The sequence below is a fragment of the Lathamus discolor genome, chromosome 5 (genome assembly GCF_037157495.1).
Source record: "Lathamus discolor isolate bLatDis1 chromosome 5, bLatDis1.hap1, whole genome shotgun sequence".
Taxonomy (NCBI): domain Eukaryota; kingdom Metazoa; phylum Chordata; class Aves; order Psittaciformes; family Psittacidae; genus Lathamus; species Lathamus discolor.
The window spans coordinates 116,354,915-116,368,541 of NC_088888.1; positions in this window are offsets into that span (position 1 = coordinate 116,354,915).

The following is a 13,627-nucleotide window of genomic DNA, read 5'->3' on the forward strand; positions in this document are numbered from 1 at the left end:
CATTCTGGTTTTATGAGGGCTGGCCTTGTTTTTTTCCTCACACTGAATAAAGTCATTTCAATGGGGAAATTTCTTTTCTTTATGCTTCTCCACTACTTAATATGCATTAAACAGCTGCACTCTATGGTTTCTGATGAGAGAGGAGTCAGGTACCATCTTAACACTTCACAGCCAATATTGCTGACATTGGAATGGAGCCCAACCCTCTCACCTTTACCCTCCTAAATAAACTTCATACATTAGACATAGGCAGAAGCAGCAGAAATGAAGTCTCCTTGAGGTCACCAGGATTACTCAGCAGAAAGAGGATTACTTGAAGAAATCCTGCACTGTGGAAGCATCAATTCTTAACTAACGGTGGAGTCAGTTACCTACAGAACAGGCTTTAAGAGATATTTAATCCACGTACAATGCAGGATTCATCGGTTGAAAGCTGATTACGTTTCACGCCAAAAGTGAACACCGCAGCTTGGTGATGATGACTCTGTAAGCAGGTGTCTTTCTGCACAGTAGCTAAGATATAAGACCTAAAATAATCTTAGCTTTTACTTCAAATCAAGATTTTGGTCCCTCAACTGCAAAGACAAGCATGTAGGTTAAGAACACCCGTGACTAACCTTACAGACTGGATGGACCCCAGGAGAGCTGTGAATTTGCTTTGCTGGTGTGTTAGCTCTGGAACCTAACTATGCCCATTTAAATGCCACCATCATCAACTCCCCTTCCTGACTGAGTCCAGCAAGGAAGAAGAGACATGAAGATTTGCATGACCTGCCATCACAGGCAGACTGTCACGGCACTGAGACAGCAAAGCTTTGTAGAATACAGCTGCCATGCTGGCTTTCAGCAGGTTAGTGTTTGCACAAAAATATGAAAGCAAGTTACACCCTTGATAAAAATTAATCCACTCTTTGATTAAAGAGCTGTAACCTGAAGAACCTCACCACCTTCCCTCCACTCCTATCTACTGGAAAAAATGACCCAAAAGCAAAGGTATTTCTTACTCATGACTGTTACCCATGTTCCCACCAGAGCAGCGGGTTGAGTTCTGTGTGGCAAGAACATCAGTTTGTGGTTTCACTCAACTGCAGCCAGAGCAAAAAGCATCTGACTGCTTATTGGATATTTCTCTCAGAAACACCATGCTTTCTTCCAAGCAACTACAGGTCATGTTTGGGACATTGGCTTTGAACTTCTGCGGTTTCCATCCTGGCAAATGCAAGTATCAGCATTCTCTTAGTCACCAGTCCTGCAAGAATGGTCTGAGGCAGCAGGACCAACAGCTAGACTCATGGATACCTGGGGTGTGGGGCAGTCCCATGGGTGTGGTTAAGGTCCTCCAATTCTCTTCAGGGCAAGCACTCTCTTTTCTTAAGTGTCTGTACAGCCACTAGATTCCTGGGGCCCAGATCTCACATAGGGTCTTTGAATATTTTTGTAATACAAATAACAAATGAGAAGAATAGTATGCTGTTACGTACAGTTGGGGGGTTTTTTTAATGTAACATAAAGAATAGGGCTTATATTTTACAGGATAAATACATATATGAATTTACCTTTTCATCATACATCTCTACTGTAACTAGAGAGATGCGGAGTAACTAGAGTTACAGCAGAGATATGTGATATGAACATTTCCTACTGCCTTGCCGTATTTTGCAGTAAATCAAAGTAATCTGCATTACAGTACCAGGTTTCTCTGCAGGCTCAAGGAATTTTTCAATTGCCTTTCTTGCATTTCAACTGAGATCATTTAGCTGAAATTATGAAACACGCATTAGCGATTAATGCCTCCAAGATTCCACATTACTGTCAAATCACTAATACATTACCTTTCATAATCTAATTTGTTCACACACTAAAATACACAGAACATGCAGAGCTTAGCAAATGGCCCTCTAAAATGTCACCATTTTTTTTTAAATTATTCCTTAAAGGGAAAAGAAACACCCCAGCAAGTGGGGGTCCTCACTTCAGCAGCCTTCTTTCTGCCTTCATCATCATCATCATCAGCTTCAGGACCTGGCAAGGAAAGCCATGTACACCACACTTTGCTACCACTGAGACACCATGAATCTTCACCAAGACACAGAGAACCTGCTGTGCCAAGAGCATCTCCTGTGGTGAAGAATTAGAAATCTTAATGGATGGAACCAATCCACCAGCTATAAATGATCAGAACTTCCATGTACCCCAATCTTTTTTTTTTTTGGATGGAAACCAGATGCTTACTTTCCATTTATACACCATTCAGCATTTCCAGTTTAAACGACAATACCTTCCAGCACCAAGGTTTGGGCGACTGAGCAGCTGGGGGGAAGGAGGGCTGGGGAAGGAAACAGGATTTTTAAAGAACACAAAACAGAAGCCCCACAGAGTATTTGGTAATTATAATTTCTCCCTCTTTTCTTCCAAAGAAGTAGATCTGAAATTCAGCAAGTTTAGCTTCTCCTCTCTGAATCCTCCAAATCAGCTATGTTCCTTCATTGGCTGATGAGTAAAATCAGGCTAACGTTGGCTCTAAAGAGGCCAACACAAAGCAAATAGCACAAACAAAGCATTTTCTCTTGTTCAGCACAGGTTTGATCAGCAGACTCTTAGGCTTCCCAGACAAGCTAAAATGTGCAGCTATTCTAATCATAAAATATATATATATATATATCAACAGGTATAAAGGCACATTTATGTAAAAGCTTTGACATCATTTGATGAAAGCTCAAACCCTCTGCTGGAAATGCTCCACTGGTCTCCTGAACCTCAGCCTCAGAAGATCTTTCCATCTTCTCAGCTTGTTCCCCTGCAGATCAACCATATGAGCAGTCCCTCCTCTTTTCCTGGTCTCTGGGTTAGGGACCATCATACAGGTCTAGCCCAGATGATACAGAGAAAGTTGACTCATGGCATTTCAGCAGCCCAAGGTGCACTGGCTGTGGAAAATCCAGGGGTTTAAAGCTGGAAACATCTGAATGACCTTACAGAGCTAACATACTCTAACAAAGAACTCCCTATGCACGACTAGGATTGACCTCTAATTTCTTGTGAAATTAAGTTCTTGACTCCACAGCCCACCTGTTTTGGGAGTCTCTTTGCACACCTGGTATGCACCTTGTGTGCAAAGGCTGAAGTGATTTAAGTTGCCTTTCTGAATTAAAATTTGAAAAGCAAGGTTTGGGACATGCCAAGTTACGCACTGCTTGCTGCACATGGCACCCAACAACTCTTGTGCAGGAAGTTTGTCTTCAGCGTGAAACATCACAACAACACTAAAAACCAAACAAAACCAAGCAAACAACCTCAAAAATACTTGACTACATTCCTGCCTCTGCCATGGGCTGTTCTGACCCCAGCTCTCACCACCCACATGTAAAATAAGGTCTAACACTGCTCTGTAGCTATATCCATCATTGCTGGGCAGCACCCTGACACTTCAGTGCTATGATGTAATGGTTTAGGGTTTTTTTTTAACTGACTTGCAAAGTTATATGCTCATATGCCAAGTTTCATCCCAGTGTAACCACTTCATTCCTGCTAACAGCTAAGGATGTCTGTGCTGTGCTGCTCTCACAGCCCTGCATGCTGAAGTGTCCTCTCTCCCTGTGTATCACCCAGAGTCCTCCCACTAACACAGTTTATCATTTTAGTTGGTTAAAGTAACAAATACAAACCAGTAGCCTCAACGTCTCTTGTCTTTGTGCCTATTCTCCCTCATTCTGTAATCAAACACCAGGACTATAAATGACTTCAACAAGGAGGAACAGATAATATCCACTGTGGGAAGAGACTGGCCCAGAATGTCAGCTGGTACAGATTAGCACATACTGAGCCAGGTCTGTGTGCACGATTGGGTCCTCAAACCTCCACTTAACGTCTTCTCTCAGTCTCTGACCCAGCCCTACTGAGCACAAACAAAACCTGCACTAAAGACAGTGAAATATTGTGCCAAACTGACATCGCTGCAGGACAGAGAGGTACATAACAGCAAGGGATAACACAAGCCAGCCTGTAGGAAATAAGCAACTGTCAGCACTCACATATGAGTGATAATGATATATATTTTTAAGTGTGTATTTACACTATCTCAGATATCAGAAGTTGGAGCTGGCCACACCATGCTGGCTTCACAGTCACTGCAAGGGGAAAAAAAGCAAAATGGTCTTTCCTATGGAGAGAAGGCAGCAGTATAAAAACACATCCAGTCTTTTATTAGCTGAATCATCTTGCTGTAAGCTGGCCATCCCCTGACCTGGGGATTTCTGTACCTAATGTTTTGGGGGAGATAACTTTCACAGCATACCTCGGCTTCTTAGAATGCTCTCAGAGAGCAAAGTCAATCCTAGGTCACTCTTCCAGTGTAGTTTCCTTTGTACTAAATCCTACTTTCAAGAAAATTCTTGCCATGGTTCAGTGGTATTTAACCTATCATATAATATCCAGGTTTACTGTGTTAGAAGAAGCAGAACAGTATTAAGCTTTTCCCACAAGCCTGTGATTGCATTTGACCCAGTAACCTGTATTAGATTAACATTTATTCTACAACTCCACAGCAAGCCTTGGACCTGGCTGAGCAGCAGTTTATAGAGGACACTAACCATTTTTACAAGTGGAGCAGGAAAAGGGAATTGAATCTGAGGGAGTAATTCCAAGCAAGTATGTTGCTGCAGCAGTTAAATTGTTTATACGAGGAGTTGGGGAATTACATCTGACTGACCTCTCTTTTTATCTGCTTAAAAGACAAAGTGCAGGTCTCCATGGTGAGTGCTAACTCCTGGGGAATGCAGTATAAAAATGCATCATGGCAATAGAGCCTCAATACCCACCAAGGAGGGAGACCTTCAAAGGAATGTAAGCAAGTTAAAATCACCAGGATTAGAAAGGTTTTCACGTTAGCCAGCCTACAAACAGGTTCATAAGCATTCCTGCTCACAAACCAGCCACTCTCCTACACTTGCCAGACAAATGGGGGGTGAAATGAGGGGAGTGTTGCTTTTTATTTATTTAGCTTTGCATTAACCTTAACCTCATGCTGGTTTAGCCAGGTTAGGATTGTTATTGTCAGCATTTAGAAGGGAGAGGGCCAAATCCATTGATTGATTAAATCCTCTGAGGACTTTAGAAGCTGTTTCAGCTCTATGAACTAGATACTATTGAAAACAGGTTTCATCTTGAAGAGAAAAAGCATTAAAATCCGGCAGTAAAAACATAAGGGGAGGTTAGGCTACAGCAGGTAATACACAGGTCTCCTCCATTTATAGACTTAGAGGGTCAGAAGCTGGGCAAGAGAATCAGCACAACCAAATTTCTTTTCATGTGGAGTTTCCAATATATCTAAATTTATTCTGCTTATTAGCATCATCCTATCTGCCTCTTCTCCCACCACTACACAAGTAGTAGATGAGTAAAGGATATGTTAACAAGCAAAAATAAAAACAAATCCAAAACACATATGGAATTAAATGAACTTATAACTCACACCCATTTCTCCAAGGCAAAAAAATCCCGCTCAGTTTCTCGCAAAATGCCAGTATGCTCCCTGAAAACAATGATGCATCTGAAGTAATACAAACTCAATCTAGGATTTTCAAAGTTCAGCATTCAGAAATGCAAGAAAGGAGGGAAGAGAAGAACTCCATCATCAGCATAATTCAGATTCATTCAGTCACTCTATACGCTTCTCCTGAATGCAATGAGATGAATTTATTAATGAACTCCCATTTTCCAAGTGCTGGAGAGCCGGACAAGAACAGGATGCTCAAAGAAAGCGTTTTTTTCCTCCCTCCTACACTGGAGGACAAATCTTCCACTTGTCCAGGTTGATTTGACTCCGACTGTGCTGCTGCTTTGCAGTGAAGAGAAATTGTGCTGAGGAAGATCCCATAAACAGAAGAATCCAGTGGGGAGCTTGTCTGGGGTCAAACTCACTTGGAGAGCACACAGAAAACTACTGGTTTGGTGGGCCTCTGTACTCTTGGAAGTACTTAGAAGCATGTGATCTGTATGGGGTCTGGCTGAGATGGAGTTTTCCGCATAGCAGTCTTCATAGTGCTGTGCTTTCTAGTGGTAGCTAGAAAGCTCTGGTAACGCAACAGTGTTCTGGATACTACTGAGCAGAGCTTGCACAATATTGAGGCTGCCTCTGAAACATTCTCCCCTCACCAGGAGGCTGCAGGTGGGCAAGATCTTTGGAGGGGATGCCAGGACAATTGACCCAAACTGACCAAAGAAGTGTTCCATACCATATGACACCTGCTCTGCAACGAACACTAAAAGAAAAGAGGATGGTGGTATTCATTATTTTGATGTTAAACTTCTGGAGCAACCACTACATATACTGAAGCCCTACTTCCTAGAAAGTGACTGCACATCATCTACTGAGGTGGAAGAAGAGAATAAATCTTTTCTCTTTCTTTGCTTCTGCATATGGCCTTGGCTTTTGCTTTATTAACCTGACATTACCTTGTCCGTGAGTCTTTATCCATCTTATTTTCTTCTCCCATCTTCCTGCTGAGGAGGTGAGTGACAAAGCACCTTGGTGGGCACCTGGTGTCCAGCAAAAGCCAACCCACCACAGTGATGGTAAATCAAAACAAGTGAAACAGCACTTGAAGGCAGGGGAAGGTTCATGTGCTGGAACCTTGCATCATTTTTCTGTTCCTCTCTAAGCCAGAGCACAGGATTTCCAGGAAGGCTGTAAATTCCAGAACCCAAGGAATTCAAAAAGGATATAAATTTTGGCCTGTTTATGAGACATTTACCTCTCCTTGGTAAGGCTGTTTAGACTCAGCAGCACAACCTGCTTTGACCCCATTCTATTTAGGAATTGGCCCAATTAAAGGTGATGAAACTCTCTCTCTTAACACCACGATCAATAGGTGTGATTCTGCAGCCATCAGTGCGTTGCTGTTACATGTCATAAACTGACTGTCCCTCCTGCCAGTTTTCATACCCCTGTTACATCAAGGGCAGGTGGAACATGGAGACTAATCCTGTACTCCTCACCCAAAAGAAATAGAGGATTTGGCCTGGGCTTTTCAAACCATTTTACTCAGAACAACAGAAGGAGAAAGGAGAGGGAAGAGGGGATTGGGAAGAAAAGCAAAACATAAGTGCACCTGGGAGATGTTTTAAAGACAGTAATGGAATAGGCCTAGGTCTTGGATAAGAGAGGAATCTGCCCTCCGGATGCCACCTACAAACAGACTTGAGCACATTGATGAAACTGTTCAGCTGAAGCGATTCCTGTCAATACAATGAGCACTGGGTGGAAAGAACAGTGTAAACAAATGGCCTACTTTAAAGCCTCTGTGTGAGGAAAACAAAATGTTTCTGAACATCAGAACCAGACAGCAAGCCCTGTGCAGTCTCCCTCCCTCCTTCAAAATAATCTCATCTTGCTCTCCCTCTTCCCACCCTGCACAATCCAGCTTTCAGGAGCAGATGTCACTGGAGGGAGCTGGTTTTAGCTGACACTATGGGGTTTGCATCCTTATTTGCTGCCTGGGCACAGGATGGCTGATGGGCCACCTCTACCTTCAGCCGCTTTTCATTTTTCACTGTGCTGGCCACTGAGAGGCAATATTTGCCTGGACCTTGTAGAAAAGCGACTTTCCCAAACAATAAATTAAAAACAATTACAAGAGGAAGATGACAATAGAGAACAGTCTGGCCAAGAGGGAGCTGTCTTTTTTCCACAGCACTTCCTGCTGTGAAATGCTCCTTAAGTGGCAAAATGTCATTCTTCTCTCACTACATGTATTCTAGGGCTGATCCTGCCCCCTGTGAAGCTGATGCCAAACTTGCCATTGCACCACTGGGCCCTGAGTGATGGATGTATTGTGGTGGTGATGGATGCAAATCACCATCAAACGAGTAGAAGAAATTGGTTCTGATTTAGCCTGTTCAGCATTAGTGGGAGTCATAAAGCACCAGGAGAGTGCTCCTGTATACAGTGTGGGGGATTTAAAGTTCCTGCTAGAGAAAATGTGCTCAGGTAGAGCCATTTAGCAGTAGTCAGTAGCATTAATTACCTGTGTAAGACAAAATACAGCATCGATGCAGCCTTTGGATTCTGTACCCCTCATTAACTGTTTCCCCATTAACCTTGACTGGAATCACATTCTAAGTTTAAGTAGTAAGATTTTTCTTTTTATTTGTGAGCATCCCCATTTCATCCTTGAAGCTTCTCAAATTCTTATTCATTGTAAATGGTCCTGCTCGTAATAAAGTGCTAGTGGAAGTATTTACTGTTTGCTGCTTAATTTTGTCCTCACAGAAGTCGACGGATGCCAGCTCCAACAGTAGTTAATATACCTTTGAGCACATGCTGTGACCTTTCTCCAACTCATGCCTGACTTCATTCTCAGATCTCATTAAACAGGAGAAATTATCCTCTGAAAGAGCAAAACCAGAAACGTGCAGATTTGCCGCAGAGCTACAGAGGACAGCTTGATTTAAAATGCATCGTGGTAAAGGGGAGGGAAGGCGGTGGGGGGAAAGCAAGATTTTTCTCATATTCACACTAAGAGTCATATAAAAAATAAAGCTGCATTAGAAAGAAGTGGCTTAGAGAGCCACTGTGTTTAAGTTTTTTTGGTCTTGTTCCTTGGATGTTTTTGGTGTTTGCTCTTGCTAATGCAAGCAATCTGAATGGAAGAGCTTGGCCACGAGGATGCCAGGAATTTTATACTTGTGCTCTGGCTCAAACACTGCACTGTTTGGAGATGCTTCTTGCATGTTTAGCACCGCGGGGCCTAAGTTCACATGTGGGCACAATACACTACTCATATAGCTCCCCTCTTCTCCTATTGCAGAGCTTTATTCTCTATTGTCTACTGTGGAAGCAAACACCCAAGCAATCCTGTTTGTCTAAAACCCAGCCAGGCAACTCTCCAGCATTTTCCCCTTTCAGTGAGTATACAGTGGTAGCAAGACACTATTTATGCATTGTCTCCCTAAAGCCTTCTAAACCAAAATTATGGTTTAGCTGCTGAAAGTCGAGTGTGCCTTGGCTGAGAGACAACCATGGGCATTCCAGCACAAGGGGGGGAAAAAAAGAAAGCTGTTCCACAATATACCGGCCTAAGAGAGCACACAGGAGGGCAGCAGGAGCAATCAGAGATCCACAAAACATGGTTTCGGGCTGGGGGGAGTGAATGAGGGAAGGGCATTAAAGACTTGGAATGCGTAGTCCACAGGAAATCATGGGGAGAGGCAGTGGCCACCGTGAAATATGCCAAAGCGTGCTGCAAAGAAGAAAACCTCTTTTCTATCTCCTCTGAGGATAAAGCAAGAAATCAAAGGGTTAAGTTACAGCAAGGGAGATCCGGGCTTGTCCTTAGGAAAGGCTTTCTAGCAGTAAGAAAAGTTCTGCTTTGGCAAAGATTGCCTGAGGATGGGTGTCAAATTTCTGTTATGGGAGGTTTCTAAGAACAGGTTTGCTGCATATCTGTCAAGGAGGGTTAGATCTAGTTGATCCTGCCCTGGGGAAAGAGACAGGGCTAAATAACTTATTGTCCTTTCTAGTCCCATTTGCTAGGGTTCAATGATACACCTTGCTGTACTAATGCCAGTAAGCTAGGTAGAATTCAAAAATAAGGCTTAAGTGTCTACATGGGCAGCCTTGTAAATTCTTTACAGGCAGAAACATTTAGCAGCATAGAAGTGAGGAATTTATTCTACAGATCCTGACCTGGAAGTCTAGATGAGCCTTGATCCTGCAGCAGGCAGGAGAGAAGCAGGTTGTGAACCACACTGGGCTGCTTAGACTGGAGCAGTGCTGAGTGGCGATACCCCACCCCAATTCCAGATTTCAAGCCCCAGCAAGTCTGCAGTAAGACAGACAGTAGTGCTGCTGATGGAAGATTTCCTTCACAAAGAGAGGAGTGTTTGTTGTGTTTGTCACTACCCATAAATTCAAATAGAGCTGCAACAAAGAGCATAAGAACAAATGATAAAACCTAGTAGCTTTTACCTGGTAGTAGTACTTGTCAGTGCATGCGAAGAAAAATCCTAGCAACTCTGACCAAACCTACAAAGCAGCACAAGTTTCTTAAACTACTACTAAGATGGTGCAACCACATGGAAGCTAAATGCATCAGATGTATCCACAGTACCAATCAGTCAGCATTCCTGCCTATTTGCCTAACAAAAAGGTTGGGAAGGGGGTGTATACTAGTTTTTTTAATCACCTTTACTTCCTGACAAATCAAAGTGGAAAGCTTTGAAGAATTTGCAAACTGCTGGTACAAGTAAATGTACCAAATGCTCCAAACACACCTCCTCTTCTCCCACATTTGAAACATGACTCATGGTTTTCCAAACAACAATGCCAAGGGAATCATTTGGTAATTTTAGCTGGCACAAAAATACCTGAATTTCGTATTTTTAAATACAGATGGGAAATTTCATATTGTGCCTCTTAGGTGTCACTACCTTTCACCTTTGATTTAAAAATGGTCTACTTGGGGATGTGGTGGTTTTCTCCTTTATGATTCAGTCTGTTTCCAGTGCTCCTAGATTTCTTGGCTTTCCACAGAATGCCTACAAAAAACACATCTATTGTTGCACATTACCTCTGAAATATGGTACTGATTCCACCCTGGAGAACAGAAGAATCTTTTGAATATAAACATCTAAAATGCTGTAATATCTAACCTGGCTTGACGTTTCTGGCACATAAAAAGAGTCAAGTACATTTTCATTCGCAGATCTTTCAGCCACTGCCTGCATTTGATGAGCTTGTTCTCTATAACACTGGGGCTTTATACATGGAGAGTTTGGACCATCTCTGGTTTTACTTTAGAGGTGAGTGTAATAATGAGCACTCACTGTAGTCTCATGTCCTCTTCATGGCTGATAAGCAGAACATCCATGAAGAAAAGGAATAGCAACATAACATGCTCATCTTCTGAGGAGCAGCGGGGGAAGAGTGGGAGGATGAAAAGAAAGAAGAAAGTAGAAAGGCGGGGGGGGCCTGGGGGGGGAGAACCAGTGGCAGAAATTGCCTGTAAAAAACAACCTCTGTCAAGTCATCTCAAAAAGAGGCAGAAAGGTGCCTACTTGGCCATATTTCTGTGAAGCAATAGCTACATCCAGTGGTCATTGAAGCTAATTGACACAGGGTCCTTGCTAAAATCTGGAGATACCTGGGGCTCTGGCAGGGGAGTATTTTGGGGTTTAGTGCAACAGCTTCTCTTTCTAGTCTCAGGCCTGTCCTGTTCCCATACAGTTCTGGGTTTACTACAGAAGACAGCCTAACTACTATAAACTGTGATAATAATGTATTCTGTTTCTTATCACATTCTCCCAAGGGAAAAATCAATTCTGACTTTAACAGCCTTTCAGCATGCCTTAAAAGAAGGCATTTGCCATTATTACATATACCAGCTCAGAGAAACCCAGTTGCTGCTCACTGAGTTTCATGTTCTGCAGAAGTTTGCACTACATTCATTCAGCTCTGCTACCAAAATGCCTCCCAAAAGCAGCACTTCAACGCCCATAATACCTAAAAGAAAACCAGAGGAAATGTTACTTTCAGCACAGCAGGGGCAGCCTCGCCTGTGCAGAGAACACCAGTTCAGACCAGGAATCACTTCTGCATGGCCACGTACCTGTGCACAGAAGGAAAGAGCAAGTGCCTTAGGTCAGCCTTGTCTGAGCAGCAGCAACACCAGGAACAAGGTAGCAACAGGATTCAGACACACTGAAAGGCCAACAGAGTGAGACACTGTCTTGTTCTGCTCATGCAGCATCTCCCCAAGACACCACTTTCGCATCCAACCATGAGGCCAAGAGCCTGTTCCTGGGTACGGCACAGCAGAGCTGCCCTGCAGCATCCCAGCAGAAGGAACAAGCAGCCAGTGGTAATTTCTCCCCATCTTTCCCACAGCTGCTTTTTGTATATTTAGCTTGCCGAGTTGAAAAGAGGTAGGTGAAGTCACTATTCCACAGTGTTTCGCAGCATGACAAACTTAGATGCTGCTTAGATTCAGCCTCCAGCACCCATCAGAACAGCACAATGCCTGTGTGTCAAGAGCAGGAGTTCGCACTTTTAACAATTCAAGTAGCTGGGGCAGTCTACTATGCAGAGGGATTATTTTTTTTTTGGTCTGTCATCTCCCACGTGGGAAAGTCCTATGGCATTTAACACGAAAAAAGTTTTTTCTATGGAATTAGTTTAATCATATTCATTCTTCCTCCAGACTTCTGCAAAAGAGGAGGGGGGAAAAGAAAATATTACGAGAATAACCTCCCTCTAATCATTAGACCACTCTAATTTCAATTAATTAGAGTTTAAGTTGTATGGAGGTTTCATCCTCCTTGCACACTGTGAAGCAGTTCCATAACTAATGAAGCAAGTCTCATGGCTGTACATGAAACACTGTCCACTAGCCTTGCAGGGGAAAAAGCAGCCGTATTCTGCCACAGTCCTTGCACACATGTGCAAAGCATGTTCCTACATGCTTTGATGCACCAGGAAAGGCAAACAGGCCTCAAGGCTGCAAGACAGTTAATTAACTCTTTGAGCATCAACAACAGCAGAGCTTTCTACAGCTTTGCTGAAACTGTATGAAGTTGAGAGATGGTAGAAGAATAGAGAGCAAAAGGGAGAAGACGGAGCTGAAGGGGGAAGAACATGCACCAAATGGTGTTTGAGTACACACTGCTAAGCAAAGTCTGCTACAGCATCAGCTAGTGACACACAGGGATCATAGAACAGTTTGGGTTGGAAGTGACTTTAAAGGATCATCTAGTGCAACATCTTGAAATAGATCATGTTGCCCAAAACCACATCCAGCCTGGCCTTGAATGTTTCCAGGGATGGTGCATCCATCACCTCTCTGGGCAATCTGTGCCAGTATTTCATCATCCACATTGTAAAGACTTTTTTCCTCACATCCAGTCTGAATCTCTCTTTTAGTTTAAAACCATCACCCCGTATCCTATCACAACAGGCCCTGCTAAAATGTCTCTCCCCATCTTTCTTATAAGCCCCTTTTAAGTACTGAAAGGCTGTAATAAGGCCTCCCCAGTCTTCTCTTCTCCAGGCTGAATCATAGAACAGCTTAGATTGGAAGGGAACTTAAAGCTCACCTAGTTCCAACACCCTGCCATGGGCAAGGGACACCTTACACTAGACTAGGTTGCTTAAAACCCCATCCAGTCTGGCTTTGAATACCCCAGGGATGGGTCCAAATCCTACACAACTGGAGGGGTGAATGCCCAGGTTTTGGAGGCTAACTGCATTCATTTAGTCCCTTTTCAGATAAACGTGTGGAGAAGTGGCTATTGTAGGCCTGGGGTTTATTCCAGGCACATCACAGTTTGTGTGGGGTGCGGCTGAGGGCAAGAACTAGAGCACATGAGGACAGAGCAGGCAAAACCCAACCTACCTCATGTTTCATAGCCCAAAACTGCATCACTGCTTCTTCCTGACTGCTCTTGCAGGAGCTTAGGCATTTAATATAACTGCATTAATAAGAAATCACTGGAAGATTTTTAGGAGCTAAATACAGATGCATAAAATGAATCCTAAGTGTTTGTGCCTGTTCCTGCTCAGTTGTTTCAAGATCACTTTTATAACATTAGATATAAGAACATCCCTGTTACTCAAAACTTACCTCTCCCCAGC